Consider the following 21887-nt stretch of genomic DNA (forward strand, 5'->3'; position numbering starts at 1 on the left):
TTCAAAACTAAGTCGAACCAAGACCAAACAGTGTTTCTCCTCTCGGGAAAAACATGCTGGGTACCAATCAGGCTATTGCCGAGGTCCCACACCTTCTCGCCGAGGTGTGCTCCCGGTGGCCACGCTCAAGGAAATGAAGTCGGGAAAATCTGGGTTTCCCTCTGCTGAAGAACATGAAGTACATGAAACACATGAATGCTCAATCTTAACTTGTCACTACGAAATCTAGAACTTCATGCTATGAATTTAAAAACATGGACCTGGATACCCATACTCGAAGATCTTATGAAAACAAACACAAAAGCATGAATCTTAATGCAAGCTTTCGGATCAAACAAGGCTTTTATTCAAGAACACATGATTACTACTTTCTCTTTCTAAAACCAAACTTTCAATCAATGCATGGCTGCAAATCAGGTTCGATCATGCAATGCAGCTAGATGATTAACAAGAACAACAAGAGTAAATCAAGAATCTAACCTCAATACACGAATCTAACGGTTTGATCTCTAGGAATCAAGCTCGAAAGCCCACTCTCTCACTCTAAAACTTCTTCTTCTTCCTAGAGCTTCTCTCTCTACAAGGTAAAGATATGATACAAAATGATAGGTTCTACTCACTGCCGGCTGATTTAACACTCAGCTCGGACACGTGGCAAAGGCTGGTTGGTTCTCCTCGAAAAGGTGGCTGACAGACCAGACAAAGTATGGCGAAAGGGTGTTTAACAAGTAAAGCGGCATGGCACTCTGACAAGGTACTGACATCGGGTGAAAACATCGGCTCCGATAGGTGAGGTATCTATGATCCCGGCCAGGACGGACAACACTTGGCCTAGCTGTGCCACACCTCGGCCCTGATGTGCCACACCTCGGTCTAGGTCGTACCAATCCGGAACAAGATCACTTGGGTTCAAGGATAACATCTCGACCTACATGATACACCTCTCGGCCTTGATGATACACCTCGGCTCAGAAAATGACATCTCGGCCAATATGCCAGGACGAAGGTAGAGGTCAACCAAAGTGGTTTCAAAGTGGTTCTGGCTTTAAGGTGACCTCGGCTAGACTCACCAGAAAAGAACAAGACTCAACAAGTAAATTTCACATAAGTACAAACCAAGACAAAAATCTCATTCTAGTTAAGACAAGTCAAGAAAATCCACTACTGCAACTTAACAGAAACAAGATTATACAAATACTCATGCCCGAGGCTAAGGTGAGGAATGAGGGTCACTACAGTGTACCCTCCTTAGAGAAGTTTGGTCCCCAAATTTTAGTTATCTTGCTCTACAAATAACTCCGGATAACGGATTTTTATTTCCTCTTCCTTTTCCCATGTAGCCTCCTTGCCATTATGCCCCTCCCATTCGATCTTCACCATTGGTATCGATTTGTTTCTCAACTGCCGTTCTTGCCTGTCAATAATTCTCATTGGTTTTTCCTCGTAGCCTAAATCTTCATTAACCACAATCTCAGAATAATCATTCACATGCAGTGGATCTCGGATATATTTTCTCAACATCGAAACATGAAACACGTTGTGGACTTGGCTTAATTTTGGCGGCAGGGCAAGCTTGTAGGCAACAGGGTTGACCTTCTCAAGAATTTCAAATGGCCCAATATATCGAGGTGCTAATTTACCCTTCTTCCCAAATCTTGAAACCCCTGTCGTCGGCGAGATCTTCAAAATACATGATCCCCAGTCTCAAATTCTAATTCCCTCCTTCTCTGGTCGGCATAACTCTTCTGTCGGCTCTGTGCGGTTTTAATCCTTTGTTGAATGAGCTTAATCTTCTCGGTTGTATCTTGAACCAGTTCAGGACCAATCAAGGCTTTATCTCCCACTTCGGTCCAACATATCGGCGACCTGCACTTCCTTCCATACAAAGCTTCGTACGGTGCCATGCCTATGCTGGCTTGATAACTGTTGTTGTAAGCGAATTCTACTAACGGTAGATGTACTTCCCAATTTCCCTTGAAATCTAACACACATAGTCTAAGCATATCTTCGAGTGTCTGAATCATTCTTTCTGTCTGTCCATCGGTCTGGGGGTGAAATGTTGTGCTAAACTTCAACTCGGTTCCCAAAGCCCTTTGTAAACTCTGCCAAAATCTAGAAACAAACTTCGAATCTCGGCCCGACACTATGGACATCGGCACTCCATGAAGCTTCACAATCTCATTCATATACAGTCCAGTAAGTCGGTCGGCATTGAATGTAGTCTTAACAGGCAAAAAGTGTGTTGACTTAGTAAATCTGTCGACTATAACCCAAATTGAGTCCATACCTTTTTGCGTCTTTGGCAAACCAATCACAAAATCCATGGAGATATGTTCCCATTTCCACTCAGGGATTGACAAGGGTTGAAGAAGTCCTGCTGGCCTCTGGTGTTCTGCTTTCACTTGCTGACAACATAGACACTGGGATACAAACTCGACTATTTCTCTTTTCATATTTGACCACCAGAAGGTCTACTTCACATCTTGGTACATTTTGGTGCTTCCCGGATGAACGGCAAATTTGGAGCTATGGGCTTCTTGCAAAATCTTCCTTTTCAACTCTGGGACGTCGGCCACGCATAATCTCCCTTCAAACTTAAGCACTCGATTTTCAATGGTGTACCCTGGCCTTGGCTTGGTGACGAATTCATCAATTATTTTCTTGAGGAACTTATCCTTCATTTGTCTGGTCTTCACTTCCTCAATTATGGTCGGCTCTACTGAAATCATTGCCAGGCACGCCAAACTTCCAACCAAGTTCCTGCTCAATGCGTCTACCACGGAGTTTGCCTTACCTGGGTGGTACTGAATCTGCATGTCGTAGTCCTTTAATAGTTCAAGCCATCTTCTCTATCTCATATTTAGTTCCTTTTGAGTGAACAAGTACTTCAGACTTTTGTGGTCTGTGAAAACTTGGCAAGAAGTTCCATACAAGTAATGGCGCCATATCTTTAAAGCAAAGACCACGGCTGCTAGCTCTAGATCATGGGTAGGATAATTCTTTTCATTGGGTTTCAACTGACGAGATGTGTATGCTATAACCTTACCTCTTTGCATTAATACACAGCCCAATCCCTTATGTTAAGCATCACTATAAATCTAAAATTCTTCCTTGTCTGACGGTAAAGCAAGTATCGGCGCTGTGACCAACCTCATCTTTAACTCTTGCAAAGCGGACTCCCTATCCTCGGTCCATTCATACACCACTCCTTTCTGAGTTAGTTGTGTCGGCGGTACTGCAATCCTTGAAAAATCCTTCACAAATTTCCTGTAATAGCCGGCCAAACCCAGAAAACTACGAATCTCGGATACATTAGTCGGTGTCGGCCAATTCACAACGGCTTCAATCTTACTTGGATCGACTGAAATACCTTCTTCGTTAATCACATGTCCTAGGAACGAGATACTGGAGAGCCAAAATTCACACTTGCTAAGTTTGGCATATAATTTCTTGTCTCTTAGGACTTGTAAGGCTAGCCCCAAGTGCTTCTCATGCTCAACTTCATTCTTGGAATAGATCAATATGTCGTCGATGAAAAGAACCACGAACTCGTCTAGGTACGGCTTGAAGACCCTATTCATTAAATCCATGAATGCTGTAGGAGCATTGGTCACTCCGAAAGGCATTACCAAGAATTCATAGTGGCCATACCTTGTCCGGAAAGCAGTCTTCTCGACATCCTCGACCTTAACTTTCAGCTGATGGTAGCCCGACCTGAGGTCGATCTTAGAAAAGACTCGTGCCCCTTGTAGTTGATCAAGCAAATCATCGATCCTTGGCAACGGATACTTGTTCTTAATGGTTACCTTGTTCAGTTCTCGGTAGTCGATACAAAGACGAAGTGTGCCATCCTTTTTCTTAACAAACAGAACGGGTGCTCCCCATGGTGAAGTACTCGGCCTAATAAATCCCTTACCCAACAATTCTTGTAATTATAGTTTCAGTTCCTTAAGTTCGGCTGGGGCCATTCTGTAGGTGTTTTGGAGATAGGTTGGGTTCCCGGCGTAATATCAATTGTGAATTCTATTTCTCTATCGACAAAGCAGCCAGGCAAGTCATCTGGAAAGACGTCGGGGAATTCCTTGACAACTGGAATGTCGGCTAATTCAACGTTTCCATTCGGATTACTCAGTATACTACACAGGTAACGTCGACACCTTTTTTGGATTAATTTATAGGCCTTCATAGATGAGATTAAGTAAGGTGGGGGTACTACTCCTTTACCCTGGAAAATAACCTCGGCTTGGTTTGGGGGTTTCAATGTGACATTCTTTGAAACACAATTAATAGATGCGTGATTCGCTACTAGCCAGTCCATCCCCAATATGGCATCAAAGTGGGTCATGCTTAACGGCATCAAATCGACTAGTAATTCTACGCCCTCAATCACAACAGTACATGCCCTATAAATGGATGCAACAATCATAGTTCTCCCAGATGGAGTAGCCACATGTAACATATAATCAAGGGGTTCTTGTTCTCTATTTAATTTCTCGGCAAACTTAACAGATATGAATGAATGTGTAGATCCCGAATCAATTAATATGTATGCATCTTGAGAGCAAATTGAGAGTATACCTGACACCACTGTCTCAGCATTCGTAGTGTCTCTTGGTACCAATGCAAAAACTCTGCCCTGTCTCATTTGGGCCCTCCCGACGTTATTTCTTAGTGCAGAGCCCGAGGTGCTCCCATCTTTCTTACCATCGTCAATTCTTGTATTCGGACAGTCTTTCACGCGATGACCCATTTCACCACATTTAAAACAGGCTCTTGATGCCCAACGGCAAACTCCAGAATGTGGCTTCCCACAACTTGCACACGTCGTCTTAGCGCTACCTTCCTGGTTCGGGTTGCTGGAGCTGCCCACATTCAGCTTCTTCTTGGCGTTAAACGGAGCTCGGCGATTATCATAGTTCTGCCTCTTCTTCGAATTTTCTCCTGAGTTCTGATACCGGTTTAGGTTAGCTTCTGCAAGGATGGCCTTGTCCAACATTCCGGCGTAAGTCGGCATGTTGAGCATGTTAACTCGATCCTGAATTGGTCCGCGTAGTCCACTTTCGAACTTTCTGGCTTTTCTGTATTCATCATCGACCATGTAAGGCGCATATCTCGCCAACTCGGTAAAAGTACGGTCGTATTCCGCGACTGTCTTGTTACCTTGTGTCAGGGTCTGAAACTCTGTGGTCTTACGGTCTCGAACACTAAGGGGGAAATGCTTGTTGTAAAACAATTCCAAAAATCTGGCCCAAGTTAGACCTGGGTTGCTTTCTCGGGTCATCATCCACCATCTTCGTGCATCGTCGTCTAAGGTGAATGTTGCTAATGACACCTTCTGGGCGTCGGTGCTAGGAAAAATCTCGAACAGCTTCTCCATTTCCAAGACCCACGCTTCGGCCTTCATCGGTTCAATACCCCCAGAGAACGTCGGCGGTTTCATCTTTTTGAACTCTCTAATCAAGGCTATGGTGCCGTCCCCATATAAGGCTTGCTGTGAAGGCACTTGCGGCACTGGAGGAGGCGGGGGTGGAACTACCTGTCGGCCATTTGTCTGCTCGGCCTGGGTGGAAGTAGTACTAGCGTCTTGTGGCCTAGGTTGTCTTAACTCACGGACCAAACCTTCGACCAATCTCTCTAATCTGTCCAATCTGTCTTCGGGGTGATCTCGGCCAACCGGTGGTCTACCCCTTCTCATGATGCTAAGAGTATGCAAAACGTGACTTTAAAACAAGATGATCAAACAATATGCATGCAATAGCAAATAGTCACGCCGAAATGATGCACACATTGTCAAGTAGCAAGCATAATTATGCAATCTTAACATCAATTCTACGGAAAGTCTTATACTCTTTAGGACTCAAAGTGTGTGAATAACGTACTATAAGAAACTTGTGCTCTGATACCATTCTGTCACGACCCCAAACCGCCCCTAGTAGTTTGGTGCCGTGATGGCCAGTAATTCGAGATTACCGAAGGCCAACTTTCAGAATTCACACACACAATCAGAGTATAAATATATAGGGCTCACAAGTGCGGAAGCAATAATCTAAATTACAAGTGGTCCATAAGAGCGGTGCATAAGTCAAGTGGAATGGCATACATCTTTACATAGCTTTACAATTTGAATACAATTAGAAATGAAGTACAAAATACATTTTACATCTTGATCAAAAGGCTTCTCCAGCCGACATGTGTAAATTACAAGCATTATAAGTCGAGAAGCATAGTTTTCAAGACTGCCGACATGAATACAAGTTAGGCCGATATAAACAAAATCCAAAACAAGCTTGCGAGTCACACCTAGGCGTCACCGCCTTCCTGCTCATCACCTACATATATATAGAGAGGGTGAGCTTGGATACTCAATGAATGGTACAAGTAATAAAGGGTTTGCATGTATGACATCCGAGATCTTTAACAAAACAATACATAATCATAACTTATGACAAACGTGGGACAAATCGAATTCATCTGACAAATCTGTCAAACCTCATCAATCAAAGTCTTTCAAGTTTCATGGGTGACATTCACAAGGATTATGCTACAAGTGCTTATAGTCCCCTAGCACGTACGGACTTTCAAGAATTGTGCTACAAATGCTTATAGTCCCCTAGCACGTACAGACTTTCAAGAATTGTCATCAAAACAAAGCTTACTTGATACAACCATTCCAAAACATAGTTTATACTTGGTACATAAAGTAGGGATATCATTCATGCTTAACAAATACTTTTATCAAACCAGGCAAGCTTTATCAAAACGTTATAACATAACTTTATTAAATATACCACTCACCTAGTTCTTCAACGTCGGGGTCAAGCGAGAGTCCAAGTCCTACAAACACATGGCAAGGTCTATTGCATGCACTTTCAAACAAGCTTTACGTGGATGCAAATGTTCTCGGCATTCCTTCAAAACTAAGTCGAACCAAGACCAAACACTATTTCTCCTCTCGGGAAAAACATGCTGGGTACCAACCAGGCTATTGCCGAGGTCCCACACTTTCTCGCCGAGGTGTGCTCCCGGTGGCCACGCTCAAGGAAATGAAGTCGGAAAAATCTGGGTTTCCCTCTGCTAAAGAACATGAAGAACATGAAACACATGAATGCTCAATCTTAACTTGTCACTACGAAATCTAGAACTTCATGCTATGAATTTAAAAACATGGACCTGGGTACCTATACTCGAAGATCTTATGAAAACAAACACAAAAGCATGAATCTTAATGCAAGCTTTCGGATCAAACAAGGCTTTTATTCAAGAACACATGATTACTACTTTCTCTTTCTAAAACCAAACTTTCAATCAATGCATGGCTTGCAAATCAGGTTCGATCATGCAATGCAGCTAGATGATTAACAAGAACAACAAGAATAAATCAAGAATCTAACCTCAATACACGAATCTAACGGTTTGATCTCTAGGAATCAAGCTCGAAAGCCCACTCTCTCACTCTAAAACTTCTTCTTCTTCCTAGAGCTTCTCTCTCTACAAGGCAAAGATATGATACAAAATGATAGGTTCTACTCACTGCCGGATGATTTAACACTCAGCTCGGACACGTGGCAAAGGCTAGTTGGTTCTCCCCGAAAAGGTGGCTGACAGACCAGACAAAGTATGGCGAAAGGGTGTTTAACAAGTAAAGCGGCACGACACTCTGACAAGGTACTGACATCGGGTGAAAACATCGGCTCCGATAGGTGAGGTATCTATGATCCCGGCCAGGACGGACAACCCTTGGCCTAGCTGTGCCACACCTCGGCCCTGATGTGCCACACCTCGGTCTAGGTCGTACCAATCCGGAACAAGATCACTTGGGTTCAAGGATAACATCTCGACCTACATGATACACCTCTCGGCCTTGATGATACACCTCGGCTCAGAAAATGACATCTCGGCCAATATGCCAGGGCGAAGGTAGAGGTCAACTAAAGTGGTTTCAAAGTGGTTCTGGCTTTAAGGTGACCTCGGCTAGACTCACCAGAAAAGAACAAGACTCAACAAGTAAATTTCACATAAGTACAAACCAAGACAAAAATCTCATTCTAGTTAAGACAAGTCAAGAAAATCCACTACTGCAACTTAGCAGAAACAAGATTATACAAATACTCATGCCCGAGGCTAAGGTGAGGAATGAGGGTCACTACATCTGAGTAGCAAGATACAAAGTGACGTGGCTTCAACGGTTACTCGCATTTTAGATTCAAATTTAGGAGGGAAGCTTAACTGCAAGTAATGGCATAATGGAGCTAATATTGGGGCAAAATGATCGATGATCATGGAGGAGCAGTTCGACGGTTGGAAATGCAATTCGATGGTCATCCTGGAGCAATATAAATAGTAGAGAAGGCCCCAGAAAAAAGCCCCCAGACTCAAATCCAAAAAACCAGTCCTTTATACTTATTTTCCTTTCCAGCTTTACATTTACAGTTCTTTACATTACTGTACTTTAAAATTCCTGCACTACACTTCGTTTCATAGGAGTAGTTACAAGTAGAGTTGTTGTAAACCTCTACGAGGCTGAGTTTGGATCATTGTAAGTCTTTTCATCTTAATGAAATACTTCGACTGTTTTTCAAATCATTGTTATCTGTTTAATTCTCCAAAGTCAAGCCACCAGTAAAAGTCCTCTTCATTGAGGCTGAAAGAACTAAAACACAATTGTCTGATAATTGGTTGGCAATTAATTTTCTGTAAGGACTAATTGATCCTTGTTGGCACTCTCGCAATTACAACAATAACCTTCGAAAGGCAAAAAGCCAACATATATTTTTGGCACGCCCAGTGGGACGTCAAGTGTAATAAATGAAAAATGAATTGGATTTTTCCATTTCAAATAGCCTAGATGAAATTTATTGGCGTAAACAAGAAATTTTGGATCTTCAAGAAGAGATCCATTTTCTTGATGAAATAAAATTTCATCCCTTACAATATTATTTGGTGGAAGAAAAAAGACACCATTTAATTGGAGAAATTCATCAACTTGATATGAAAATTCGCCAATGGAATGATGAGTTATCAACTCTTACTACCAAATCTTTAACTGAGGCCTTAATGGCCGGAATTGATGAATTTTTTCAGAATTTTTCCATGGTTAAAAATAGCAAAAACAAAGAGTTGATTTCATCAATGGCTCGGGGGGTTCAAGAGTCTGTTTTTAAAGAGACAAATTATGAAATTAACATAACGAAAGAGCATGCTCTTGAGCCAAATTTGGCTAAGAATGATGTTCCATGCATGGCTCGGGGGGTCTCAAAACCAATTTTTAGAGAGTCAAGTCATGAAAATAACATATCTATGAGTGATTTTCATAAGCCATTAATGGCTAACATGGAAAAACAGCCCACTTTGCCAAATAATTATGAAAATCTATTCGACAAAAGTCATGTTTTTAAAACAAACATGATCAAAAATAATGAACAAGCCACTGTTCATGAATTCAAATTTTTTGACATTTTTCAAAATGTCAATAAGTATGAATTTTCATGGTCACACTATACCATGACTTTTGTTGTTCGAAATCCATTTTGGATTTGTGGATCACACCAAAATATAATTCTGATGATGTGGCTAATAAAATTAACAAATTGTTCTTATGAGATCGAAACACTAAGAACAAGGGATGACCATTTAAAATGCATGAACTTGGCTAGGAAAAGCCTATGCATTTAAATAAGTGACTGAGAATGGCTTATCTTTTCAAATTGATGGCCAGTTATTTGTATTTTCGCAATCAAAGCATCGAAGATACATTCGAAGCATCAAGAGTTGTTTCGAAGGTTGATTACTTCACCTTCGAAGCTGTATAAAGCTTTGAAGATACATTTGAAGCATCAAGAGTTGTTTCGAAGGTTGATTACTTTACCTTCGAAACTGTATAAAGCTTCGAAGATACATTTGAAGCGTCAAGCCTAACCTTGAAACTTCATTGTAAGTATCATCATCCTTTATCAATGCTTCCAACCTTCGAGGGGTGATGTTGTTCCTTCAAAACTGTGCCGCAAGACCTTCGAACGATGAATTTGGTCTTTTATACCACCTTCGAAGCTTGTTATTGATCATCTAGTCATAATTTCATACTTATTCGAAGTACTTTATTAGTGCTATTATATCATTCGTAGTACTTTATTGGTGCTATTACATCATTCGAAGCACTTTATTGGTGCTATTATATCATTCGAAGCATGTTATTGATATTATTCGAAACATTTTATTGCTTAGATTAGTCATGTGCTTGGTTCGGCCCTTCAAAAATTCAAGTAAATATCATTTTTAAAGGCCGCAAGAGGTAATGTTGGCTATATATTTTGTACAAGCCAATTACAATTCGACGCGTGGCGAAATAAGGGTAATATAGGAAGACTATTCAGGTCCTCGATCCTGATCGTACACGTGGCAGTTAGTATTGGTTATTAAGAGATCTGAGTAGCAGTGGATCAACAAAAAGATACAAAGTGACGTGGCTTCAACGGTTACTCGCATTTCAGATTCAAATTTAGGAGGGAAGCTTAACTGCAAGTAATGGCGTAATAGAGCTAATATTGGGGCAAAATGATCGATGATCATGGAGGAGCAGTTCAACAGTTGGAAATGCAATTCGATGGTCATCCTGGAGCAATATAAATAGTAGAGAAGGCCCCAGAAAAAAGCCCCCAGACTCAGATCAAAAAACCAGTCCTTTATACTTATTTTCCTTTCCAGCTTTACATTTGCAGTTTTTTTTACATTTACAGTTCTTTACATTATTGTACTTTAAAATTCCTGCACTGCACTTCGTTTCATAGGAGTAGTTCCAGGTAGAGTTGCTGTAAACCTCTACGAGGCTGAGTTTGGATCATTATAAGTCTTTTCATCTTAATGAAATACTTCGACTGTTTTTCAATTCATTGTTATCTGTTTAATTCTCCAAAGTCAAGCCACCAGTAAAAGTTCTCTTCATTGAGGCTGAAAGAACTAAAACACAATCGTCTGATAATTGGTTGGCAATTAATTTTCTGTAAGGACTAATTGATCCTTGCTGGCACGCTCGCAATTACAACAATAACCTTCGAAAGCCAAAAAGCCAACAGTACCATATATACTTTTAATTATATATATTTTTTTTAGTTATAATTATTTTTTTAATTATAATGCATAATTTTTTTATTAATTCCTCATATTATTTAATTATGATATTATCTTAATTATAATTTTAAAAAATAAAATTATATAATTTTTAAATAAAATTATAAAGTGCATATTCCACCACATCTCACGTAGTGTGAAGATAAATTAATATTATAGCAATGTGAAGAGAAAGAGTAATGCTATGTCGCTCGAAAATGGCCCCCCCGAATCCCCCTAAAGGCAAAAACGACGTCGTTTTTGCCTTTTTTTTTTTAATCAGAAACGAAGAAGAAGAAGAAGAAGAAGGGAAGGGAGAAGGGAGAACTGGAGAGAAGGGGGCATAAACCAGGGGCGGAGGCGAGGCGGAGGTTGAGCTGCTGTGACGATCGGTGATCGGCCGACGATCGGCCGAGCTGCTGCGACGGCTTCTCTCCCTCTCTCTCTCTGTTTTCATTTTCGGGAGATTCGGGGGGGAGCTCATTCGAGCTCCCAAGCTTTATCCGAAGAGAAATTATAGCAGTGTGACATCTCACGTAATGTGTGAAGGGAAATTATTGGAGGCATGTGCCTAACATCTCAGTATATTCCACCACATCAATAACAATCACACTAACTGAAATGCAACTACACGCTAGTCTAACGGAAGTTTAAACAGGCTAGCCTCAGTATTGGCCGTACATTATAGAAAATTCAAAATCTTGAATTTATGGCCCATTTGATTCTTCTCTCTTTTATTTTTAATAAATTTTAAAAATATTTTACATTATTTTTTTATTTTTTAGATAATTTAAATACATTTAAAAAGTATAATATTTATGTAAAAAAATTTTAAAAATCACTAAATACAAAAAAATGTAAGAAAAAAAAATAAAAATTCAATACATTTTCATATTTTATTATATTTAATAATTTTTTTATAAACTTTTGTACAATTTTTTTTATTTTTCAAGTATATTAAAATTAAGTGAAACTAAAAATTAAAAAAATGATTAAAATATTTTTAAAAATAATTAAAAATATAAAAATACGAATTAAAAATTTAAAAACTATTTTTGAAAATTAAAAACCAAACTAGGTGAATACTATTTTGTTTGGTTTGATTTTGATAGTCAATTTTAAAAGATGACTTTTTGAAAAAGATGGGTGAGTGACACTAGCGGTCTTTATAATTTAGGATTTGTATCACTTTGGTTCTTAACTTTTCAATTATAATATATTTGATTCTGAATTTTAAATCTTGTTTCAAATAAAGGCAACTGAAGACACATTTTTCTTTGCAAACAGAAAATGCTCTATTTCAATGGCAAAGTTATTAATTTGATAAAATATAAGTTAGTTTGACAAAAATAAACGTCAAAAAGTTATTTTTGATTTTTTTAAAAATTATTTCTACTCACCAAAGATAAAATTATATAAAAATGATAAATCTTTTATATTTTTGTATTTTTATTTTTGTACTAAATTAATTTTTAGTATATGTTTGGATGATGATCATATAATGATTTTTTGTTTTTTATGGTTATAATGTAATAGATGATTGTTTTTGTTGCTAACAGATATTTTTAGATGATTATCAAATAATGGATGATTATTAGATTTTTAATGTGTAATTGATATATTTAATATATAAAATATTTTGAATTTTGAATTTTTTGATTTAATGGATTGATTTAATAATGATATCAAAATTATCGCTATGTTTGACTTTTGAAAAAATAGAAACTAATTTAATAAAAATAAATATAAAAAAATTAATTTAAAAAAATTATTTCTACCCTCCCAAAATATAAAATTATATAAAAATGATGTATTTTTAATTTTTTTTCACCAATTTAATTTTTCGTTTCTTAGAAAATTTTTTTGAAAATAGATTATGAAAATCAAACCAAACAGAGCTTTATAACCAAGAAAATACCAGTATTATTCATTAAAAAAAATGCCATTACATTTCAAACAAATAACATACAAGTTAACAAACACAAAATAAGTTGTATGACGACATTGCCCTTGAAATAGACCGTTTGTAAAGGAAATATCTTTGATTGTCCTTGTTTGAAATAAGTTTCAAAATTCAAGATCAAATGTATCACAACTGAAAAGTTAGGGATCAAAATGGCACAAGTTCCAAACTACAAGAACTGTGTAATTCACCCGAAAAAGATTAATAAAATTTTTATTTTTATTTGATTGTATATATTTTGAAAATAGTTTTCATTTCCTTAGCCAAAATCTCATTATAAAATTTGTATTCATTTCTTTTGGAAAAGATGTTAAAAGCAGTTTTTTGGCTTTTAACCTTTTTAAATCACATTATCTCTCTACTTTTTTATACGTTTTTAAGAAAAAAAATCAAAAAAATAGCTTTTAACCTACTTCCTATAATATTATTTAATCGTACATTATAAAATTTGTTATTTAATAATTATCTTCTATTGCATCTCTGTAATTAATATATGTTTTACCACTTTTACTATTGAGGACATTTGGACAAGGATGGTTTTAGTTTTGAAAATAAGAATTCATTATTATTATTTTAGACAAGGATGGTTTATAATATTTTTAAAAAATTAGTTTATATATTACATATATATATATTTAATAAATATAATCAGGATCAAATGTGAAGGGATAGAATGAGACAAAGGAAATAAAAATCTATTCTCCCTGCCTTCTCATTGGGGACGGAAAAAACTCATGCATAATAGAAACAGAAGATATGGGAACAAAGCGGAAAAAATTGCCATTACTACTAGGAATTGGAATTTTTGACGCGAATCATACACAAAGTTAGTAGGTTAAATTTGACCATCTTTTAACATAAACACATATATGATATAACTTGATAACACGAATATTAAATATGTTGAGTTAATATCAAACTTGCATAATATGAGATTGACACAAATGAACTGTTTAATGAAAAATTAGTTAGGTATTTTAGTATTGTTTTTATTAGGGGGTGTCATGGGACTTAAAAATTAATCTAATAATAATAATAATAATAGAATATACGTTTGATAAATTAAAAAAAATAAAATAGAGTTGAAATTAAATATTTTTATTAATAATTTTATTTACTAGAAATTGATTTCATTGAATTCAACTTGTCTTTTTTTTTTTTATACATTTGATATTTTCAATTAAGGGTTGACGGTAGGACTCTCTAAAGTTGGTCGTCTAACTTGCAATATGAGTTGGGTTCTATGGCTCGTTTTGTGGCCAATCTTGGTAATTTAAATCATTTAATTTTTCAGACTCAAGTTTTTTTTTTTTTTTTTTGAGAACAGAATCCAGCAACATAAATATATTAAGCTAAACAGAGTTTTTTACAGCAGTGGCGAGAAGGTGAGCATCTTGAACCACATCTCGCTCCACCTTCTCTAATACAACATGATGAAAAAGTTTACAATGAGACAATATATCAATCAAAATGGATTGGAGACTCCAATCATGGTTTTGAGCATTGTTTTGGAATAACAGGATCAGGACTAAGCAGTCCGTTTGTAGAAGCAGATTGGTGATGCCGTACTGATATGCCCAACGCAGAGCCTTGAGAACAGCAGCCGCTTCGGTTTGTTGAGAAAGCATTGAAAGTCCTAAAATAGCTTCCTCGTAAACTTGGTGATTATCGGGATCAAAACAGACCCAAGCCAAACCAGTATGGTCACCGACAGAGAGCCAAGAGCCATCCACAATAATGCGCATCCGCGGAACAGCTGCAGTGGGAGGTGTAGCATGCTACAAAATAACCTGATTATCCAATCTGTGGTGAGAAGAAAAAATAGAGTGAGAAAACTCATAGGAAACATTGTGCTGAGGTGAAATGAGTAGCGTTAAAAATTTATTAGCGGTCACAATCGTGCGTTCAATAGACACATCGGCTCTATGAAATTTCACAGAATTGCGTTGCAGCCAAATGGCCCATAATGAGGCAATGGAGTGGATTAAAATCTCCGAGTCACGGATTTGTTGCACCCAACCTTGAAACCACGAAAAGAAAGACAGAGGTCTTCCAACTCTAAAGTCTAATTCCAAAACCGGCCCACGCCAAACCCGTTGTGAAATGGGGCAATCAAAAAATAGATGTTCAAGGGATTCCTCATGCTGTAAACACCTAGAACAAATTGGATCAATAGGCAGCCCCCGTTTCTTAAGCTCTCGCTTCACCGGAAGAATATTGTGAAGACCTTTCCACGTAAACACGATCCATTTGAGAGGGATCTTGAACTGACATAAAAGTTTCCAAACGTCCCAGTCCGGATCTGGCCGACAATAGTCTGGAAATTGTCGGGTCAACGCCTGTCTATAACCTGATTTGACTGAATACTCTCCACTTTTAGTCGGACCCCACACCATTTTGTCCTCAATGTCAACCTGAGATAGGTGCATGGATAAAATATAAGATATAACATGTTCAGGGAAAAACAGTTTCAGTAAATCTAGACGCCAAGAGCGAAGCCCAGGATCTATGAAATGTGCAACCCGCAAGCCAGGACAAAAATACTCCAACCTCTGCCTCTACAAGGATTGGAAACTATCGGAATCCATTGATCCTCAAGCAGATTAATACGCTGTCCATTCCCCACTACTCACTGAAGCCTCGAGACTAATAACGAACGTCTCTATAATATACTCCGCCATCCCCAAGAAGATGACGAAGCCTGGCTAATATCAAGAATGGAACGCCTTTGACAATACTTGCCTAGCAAAACTCGCGAAAGCAATAAATTGGGACAGGATAGAATCCGCCATGCTTGCTTTGCTAACAATGCTTGGTTAAAACACGTAAGGTTTCTAAAACCCAGTCCGCCCCAGTCTTTTGGAAGGCACAAATATGTCCATTTTTTCCAAGATATCCCTTTACCCTTGGATGAAGTCCATAGAAATTGGCGAATAATAGACGTAAGCTTATGCTGGAAAGATTCCGGCATAAGAAAAATAGTCATTAGGTACACCGGAATGGATTGAAGAACATGTTTTACCAAAATTCCCCGGCCTGCAAAGTTTAAAAAATCACATTTCCATCCTTGTAGCTTATGACTAACTTTGCTCAAAATTGAATTAAAGATTTCCGACTTCGTGCGCCCTGAGAAACCCAAATTAGCCCCCAAATAGATTCTAGGTTTGGATACAACTTTAACTCCAAAAAGGGATTCCAGCCAATCCCTAGCCAAATGTGAAAAATTGGGGCTAAGAAAAAGCTTCGATTTGTGAAAATTTATGCGCAGCCTGGAATAGTGATAAAAAGCATTTAAAAACCAATGGAAACACCAAATTTCAACTGGCTTATAATTGAGGAATATGAAACAATCATCAGCGAAAAGGAGATGTGAAATAGGGGGCAACTGCCGACTAATGGCAATACCTCGTCAAATATTAAGAGACGCCAAATACGCAAATCCTTTTGATAAAACTTGCATCACCAGTAAAAATAAACACGGCGAAAGGGGGTCGCCTTGCCTCAAACCCGCAGAAGGTTCAAAAAATCCCGACGGGGTACCATTAATCAAAACAGCAAATTGGACAGTAGATACACATTAAGAAATCAATTGAATCCACTTCGCTGAGAACCCCATTTTAGCCATAATCGCCTCAAGGAAAACCCAACTCACTCTATCATAAGCCTTATTCATGTCCAATTTCAACCCAAAAGTGGACAAACTCCCCTGTTTTTTGTGCTTCTTTATCTATTCAATAACTTCATGGGCCAATAAAATATTGTCGGATATAAGTCTACCCTTCAAGAAAGCACATTGGTTATCGGCAAGTAATTCAGGCAGCACCATACTAAGTCTATTCGCAAGAACTTTAGCACCTATTTTATAAAGCACATTACACAAACTAATAGGCCTATAATCATTTATAGTGAGTGGGCTCTTTGTTTTAGGAATAAGGCAGATGAATGTTTTGTTGATCGGCTTAAATAAAGATCCCGTATTAAGAAACCCCAACACAGCCTCAGAAACCGAAGGTCCCACAATAGACCAAAATTTTTGATAGAAACCAGCTATAAACCCATCCGGTCCCGGAGCCTTAAACTTCTCCAATTGAAAGACAGCCTTTTGTATTTCCTCAGTCGAAAATGGTTGTTCCAGGAGAGTGTAATGAGGAGGAGTCAAATGAGTAGTGATGACACTGAGTAAATTAAAGTGAGAGGGAAAGGAATATTTATGCAAAATATTAAGATGATTAGGCATTGGTAGCTATCTGATTAAATCATTTTTATCTTTAAAAAATAGATGATAAATATAATTTCAAGTCATGTATTTTTTTGTAATACAAATATAATCCAAACATATAACTATCGATATGTAATTATTTTAATTTTTTATATAAATATTCTACTTAACGAATATTAAAAAGTGAATACTCTAAATTATTGAAATCGACTTCAAAACAGACTCACCAAATCCAAATTATTCTCTCAAATTGGATCCAAACTATTTAGCTTTCGTTTGGGATGTGAGTTGGTTTTTGACTTTTTGGCTATTTTAGCCTGGGACTAAGTCTCGTTTGGGATAGACTTTTTGGTTTTTTTGACTTTTGTGAGAAAAAAATGAAATGATTATGGTTTAAATGTGACATTTTATCTTATTAATTTTTTAGCTTATTTTTTCTTTTTATAACTATTTTAACCCAAAACTAACATACCAAACATAGCCTTAGTAGCAATTTTTTTTGACATGATGTATTAACACGATACGAACTAGACACAAATTAAAAGTAACACAATATGATAATACAAAATAAAAAAATATATATTAATATTAAAATAATTTTGATACAAATCCAAAATAACACAATTACGAACCCAACCCGCGTACTATCTCTATCCCCAGCCCCACCCCTTAACCCATTTCTGACTAGCATTAGCTAGTAATTAGGGTTGCAAATGAACCAAGTTGTTCATGAATAAGCTCGGCTCGGCTCGTTTAGTAAACGAGCCGAGCTCGAACTCAAATATTAGGCTCGTTTAGTAAACGAGCCAAGCTCGAGCTCGCACGAGCTCGACTCGTCAAGCTCGACTCGTTTATCTATATTTAAATTATATAATACATATATATATATATATATATATATATATTTATTTATATATTAAATGTATTAAATAATATATAAATATATATAAATAATTGTATAAATACATTATTTATATATTAAATAATATAAATAATATTTTTTAAAAATTTATCGAGCCGAGCCGAGCTCGAGTTTCATTAATGTTAACGAGCCGAGCCGAGCCAAGCTCGAGCCCAGTTTCTTATCGAGTCGAGCTCGAGCTCAATAAACGAGCTCGATAAGTAAACGAGCCGAGCTCGAGCTCAGCAAAGCTCGGCTCAGCTCGGTTCGGTTCGGTTGGTTTGCAGTCCTACCGCTCATCCATTCCTCTATTAGACACTGAGATAGTGAAGAGGAGATAATTGACAATCACACAATCACATGAATTACAGTGGTGGTTTGAAAAGTTGATAAAAAATTAATTTAATAAAGTTATTCTCTATTAAATAAATTATTCATATGAATATTTTACATCAATTCAATTTTAACTTTTTAATTTACAAAAATTATATCCTATTATTATTCTTCTTTTTACTAAATTAACTGTATAATGGTAGACAAAATACATCATCTTGAATTAAAAAAATATATATTAGTTTTAACATCTTACTTTATATAAGGGATTAAAAAAGAGTTTGGCTTGTTTCAATTGGCTATTTTAATTTGAAAGGGCGTTTGGGCTTGGTATGCCAATTTTGAAACTGATTTAAGTAATCTGAGCTATCACCTTTTAGGACTCATTAAGTAAAATATCCATACAAAAAATTAAGATGATCGAATATCGGTAGCTATATGTTTGAATAAACTTTGTACTACAAAAAATGGATAGCTATTCTTAAAATTATATTTGTCATCTATTTTTTTAAAACAAATATAATTGAAATATATAGATACCGATATTCAATCATTGTGATTTTTTGCATTACTATTTTCTTCAATGAGTCATAAAAAGTAAACAGTTCGGATCACTGAAATCAATCTTACAGTGAGCCAAACCCATTAAACAATGTCGTGGCATCCATCCTTTAATGAAAATTATATTAAAAAGTGTAACTAAATTTTTATTAAATGAGTTATTTGTATCAATTTTATATTGTGCAAGTTTGAAACTAATTCAACTTATTTAATTGAGTCATATCATATATATATTCATGTGCAAACATAGTCAATTTTAACGTACTAATTTTGTATACAATTTGAGTCATGTTCTCATGTCAAAAATTCGGACCCTTAGCATTGATAAACTATAGACCTGATGTTTTAGGCACATCCCACCAAAGTATGTTGAATGCATAGAGCTGAATCGAAATGAATGGATTTAGGCCAATTTTAGAAAATGGGAAAAAAGTTTTTTTTTTTTTTTTTTAAACGTGGATAAAAATATTGAGGTGATATTATTTAAATAAGCTAATAAGCTAAATTTTTTTCCTAATCGTCAAAATAGGCCTTAATTGATTATGTGGGCCTTTTAGACCCAATGGACTTGCTCCAATAGAAGGCAAGCTGTGGGTTGGATAATGCAATATGGGGTTATTTTCTCTACTGGCTTTGTGTTTAGTAATGATTTGGGCCTTTTAGCCCCATTGGGCTTGTTTCAAAAAGAAGGTTAGAATGGGTTGAATAATGCATTCTGGGCTTATTTATTTATGGGCTTGAAATTTTAGAAAAAACAGGCAGTAAGAGACCTTTTAACCTATCTAAAAAGCCAATAAAAAAAAAAAAAAGAGAGTAAATTACACTGACACCCCTTAAGGTTTTTATTTTATACAGATTTCTCTCTTATATTTGAAAAATTATACTTACCCCTTTGTCAAATTAAAATGACATATGTGCTTCTTAGCCTTTATACATATTAGTTGGACCCCCCCACGCGGGCCATCATTGGCTAGGAATAAAGTCATATGCCCTATCATTGGCGAAGAATAATAGATCGAGACAAAGACATGACAAATTGTTATTAAATTCTATAAATTTTATTGTATGAATTGGAAGTACAAGCAAAACCCTAAACCCTAAGCAAATTCCAAAGCTTTCGATGGAAGAAGAGTTCTGGGGGTTGCATTGTAGTTAGAGTGCTTATTTTTTGTATTTATACATGGTACCATGTTGCCTATGGTGTATTGTATTCAATTTATTAGATAATTGAAAATAGAGGAAGCAACCATTCAAACCGACCAATTGGTATCTCAAACTAATTCATATTTCTAAAAGTATGAACATATAATATTAACTATCTTGTAAACTTTCATAATTCATTTATCTTATAACCATTGCATATTATTCTAAAATGGATTTGCTAAACTTGTGTTGGCCCTAATATCATATTTGCTATATTTTCCTCTTGCTCTTCAACAAAGAACAACATGCCAATTGGGCCTATCACGTATTGAACCATTATTAACATCCAAAAAGGAAAGGCAAGCATGTAGGATATAAGGTGAAGGATACGCAGTAAGCCATGCACACACAAAGACAAACATGCAGTTGCTTTTCAGACCATATTGCCACTAAAATAAATTAATAACACTTCACTCTATCACCCACTAAAGGCGAATTGATTATCGCACAAGATTCCAGAATGAATTTTTTTATGGTATCTCAAAATAATTCCAGTAGTGACATATATTATAAAACAGTGAATGCTTGATAGTTAGCTACATCCATATGTATGACAAAACATGTGTGAAAGTCTATGGAATTCACATAAATGACAACCAAAGTTAAAACTACTTTATTTGTTTGTCTTTGTAATGCACAATAACTGATATATTGGTATTCCAGGACATGGCACACAACAAAGTGAATGGGAAGGAAACACTATTTTCTCTGTATTGCAATATAAACCAAAATTTACAAACTTCTTTCCGTTGATCAATGTGAGCAAAAATTTACACACAACAATGCAAGAAAGCAAGGGCTAGTATCAATATTTTGAAATTATGTTGTCAATAAGCAACAAAATGAATGAAAGTTACCTGTTACAGATACTCTTCCACGATTGTTGCCTCAGCAGGGAAAACATCTTCAAAAGTCATCTTGAAGAAGAAAGTTAAAATATGAGAGAACGGATAAAAAATAAATAAATGAACAATGCTACGTGAAAAAAAAAAAAAAAAAAAAAAAGAAGTAAGAAAAGAGGACAAAATTGTGGAAATCCATGGTGCGATTACATTCACTTGATACAGAATTTCAACTTAACAAAACTATTGAATTACTCTAATATAAATATCATAAGTGGCAGTCAATGAGAAGAACAAATTATGCATCAAGTTGAAGATATGAAAGAATTACTTTTAATTCAAAAGATTTAAGATCCCGAGCAAGCTGCTCTGCATTTATTCCTTCACGGGCTAAGAGCATCCACAATGTACATGTTAAACACATTGTTAGTGTCAGATGTTAGCAGTTAATGGGCTTGTGTGCCTTTTATGCCATGCAATGGAGCTGCTAAACTATGCACTAGTAGTGTGTGTTAGTGTCAGACACTAAAGTGTGTGTTAACTGTGGCTAGCGCTTTAGCTAGCAAAGGGACGCGTTTTTTTGTCTTCCAGGTTGACCGGCCGGATGTCCGGCTGGTTGACCGGTCAACGGCAAATTTTTTTTTTTTTTTTTTGGATGTGAAATTTAATTTTGGGCTTAAAATTTTTGATTAAACTAAATTATTTATTTATTTTATTTATTATATACACATATATATATTTAACACACACATTAACACACCC

The 21887-nt window shown here is 36.5% G+C and overlaps 1 long non-coding RNA gene across 1 annotated transcript; it reads right to left on the reverse strand.

Moving 5' to 3' along the window:
• Positions 1-20969: 20969 nt before the first annotated feature.
• LOC145803066 (uncharacterized) lies at positions 20970-21523 on the reverse strand. The gene is made up of 2 exons (XR_014345167.1): positions 21457-21523; positions 20970-21200 (listed from the first exon to the last, which is right to left on the reverse strand). It is a non-coding gene; the product is annotated as an uncharacterized LOC145803066 (long non-coding RNA).
• Positions 21524-21887: the final 364 nt, after the last annotated feature.

This window comes from Camellia sinensis, chromosome 11 (assembly GCF_055761805.1).
Source record: "Camellia sinensis isolate YWXY chromosome 11, ASM5576180v1, whole genome shotgun sequence".
Classification (NCBI taxonomy): domain Eukaryota; kingdom Viridiplantae; phylum Streptophyta; class Magnoliopsida; order Ericales; family Theaceae; genus Camellia; species Camellia sinensis.